Consider the following 984-nt stretch of genomic DNA (forward strand, 5'->3'; position numbering starts at 1 on the left):
GATCTCCAAATAATCATGAAACATGCAAAATAGATGAAATAACATAAGTATTGTGTCATAATATGAAATATATCAATGAATAACAGCAAATTATGATATAAAATAGTGATGCAAATTGGACGTATCATGCCGGAAAATGCATAATAATGACACATAATGTGTATAAAACATGTGAGTATCATCAATAAAGTAGCATGGAACATAAGAAATTATAGATACGTTTGGGACGTATCAAGCATCCCCAAGCTTAGTTCCTACTCGCCCTCGAGTAGGTAAACGATAACAAAGATAATTTCTGAAGTGACATGCTATCATAATCTTGATCATACTATTGTAAAGCACATGAGATGAATGCAGCGATTCGAAGCAATGATGAAGATAATGAGTAAACAAATGAATCATATAGCAAAGACTTTTCATGAATAATACTTTCAAGACAAGCATCAATAAGTCTTGCATAAGAGTTAACTCATAAGCAATAAGTTCTTAGTAAAGGCATTGAAGCAACACAAAGGAAGATATAAGTTTCAGCGGTTGCTTTCAACTTTAACATGTATATCTCATGGATAATTGTCAACACAAAGTAATATAACAAGTGCAATAGGTAAACATGTAAGAATCAATGCACACAGTTTACACAAGTGTTTGCTTCTAAGGTAGAAAGAATAGGTAAACTGACTCAACAATAAAGTAGAAGATAGGCCCTTCGCAGAGGGAAGCATTGATTACTATTTTTGTGCTAGAGCTTTTATTTTGAAAACAAGAAACAATTTTGTCAACGGTAGTAATAAAGCATATGAGTTATGTATAAGATATCTTATAAGTTGCAAGCCTCATGCATAGTATACTAATAGTGCCCGCACCTTGTCCTAATTAGTTTGGGTTAACACTGATTATCATTGCATAACATATGTTTCAACCAAGTGTCACAAAGGGGTACCTCTATGCCGCCTGTACAAGGGTCTAAGGAGAAAGTTCGCATTG

This window comes from Lolium rigidum, chromosome 5 (assembly GCF_022539505.1).
Source record: "Lolium rigidum isolate FL_2022 chromosome 5, APGP_CSIRO_Lrig_0.1, whole genome shotgun sequence".
NCBI classification, from domain to species: domain Eukaryota; kingdom Viridiplantae; phylum Streptophyta; class Magnoliopsida; order Poales; family Poaceae; genus Lolium; species Lolium rigidum.